This window comes from Elephantulus edwardii, unplaced genomic scaffold (assembly GCF_000299155.1).
Source record: "Elephantulus edwardii isolate Elephantulus edwardi_28Jun2011 unplaced genomic scaffold, EleEdw1.0 scaffold00163, whole genome shotgun sequence".
Taxonomy (NCBI): domain Eukaryota; kingdom Metazoa; phylum Chordata; class Mammalia; order Macroscelidea; family Macroscelididae; genus Elephantulus; species Elephantulus edwardii.
Window position 1 is genome coordinate 7,781,515 of NW_006399913.1, and position 1,392 is coordinate 7,782,906.

Sequence of the window (1,392 nt, forward strand, 5' to 3'; positions counted from 1 at the left end):
GATAGGATGCATCCCTGGCGTACGTCCTTCCCAATTTTGAACCATGCAGTGTTCCCTTGCTCTAATACAGTTAGAAATTTTATACCGAGAACAACTCACATTATATTTCAGATAAGCACCAGTGATAACATTGTTACCAATAAATAAGACATATGGTTCAGGTACACATGACAGGACTTTGGTATTTGTGACATTATCTCCCTTACATTTATCTTTTGGGATACAGGAAGTTCTTCCTATCAATAGTCCACATTCCTCCCACAAATCCTTTCACAGGAAGTCCAGGACCATATGTATGAAGAGGTGATCAGTTTAATAACCAAGGGTAGTCCAAGCGATGTAGCATTCCAACTCTCGGTCCTTTAAAGATTATGATAGCGCTGTTATGATGGTATTTTCTCCAAAGTGATTGCCAGATGCTAGCACAACCTTTCTCAAAACACGAGGGAAAGTTGGCATCTGCTGGAAAGATCGTGTTTATTCTACCTGCACCATATCCGGAAGCTTGTCGGTTGAAAGCCAAATAATTCAATTGTACAGTCCATGATGGGTTTCCACTGTCTAACTCTGAAGATATTCTTTGCATCTTATTAACAAATAAGCGTCCCATTTTTTGGTTTACTTTTGGTAAAGCAGATAGGATACCCTAAAGTGTACCCATAATAACTGAATGGTCTTTCTTCCCATTTAATATGACTATTAGAGGGGTATCCTAAAGCATAAGTATTGTTTACATATACAGGTACGAGAGATTGTTCCAGGTGCAGGAGAGGAGTATCTGGAACGTATGCCCAATAGGTCTCTTCTGTAGTCACCAGACCAATGCAGCACAAGACGCTTAGGCAACCAACTAGGAGCTTGTTCATTCTGTGGAAAAATACAAACATAGCCTCGACCCCATATTAACACAGGCTCGGGTCTTTTTCATTGTTTTGTTAATGCGTCCTTCCATTTAATTTCCGAATACTTTCATTGTATGTTTCACCATTGTCTGTCTGCGGCAGACCTTTTATAGTCATCCAAAATTAAAAATTTAAAATAAATTGTGAGAAATATAATTATCTGAATTTTGGGGATATAGTATTCCAATAATTCCCCCTTTCTTTATTTAAATAATTTTTGATAGTAGAGAGAGTATATTCTGTAATACCTTGTTTTTGAGGATAGTAAGGAAACTTAGTTTTATGACAAATAGTAAAATATTTACAAAAATTTTGAAAAATCTTGCTGGTAAAGCTAGGAACATTATTAGTCTGGATTATTTTAGGAATTTCTAATATAGAAAATATAAGTGGATTCTGAGGCTCCGTCTAACTTACTTTGGACATGTTGTGAGGAGAGACCGGTCCTTAGAGAGGGACATCATGCTTGGGAGGGTGGAGGGACGGCGCA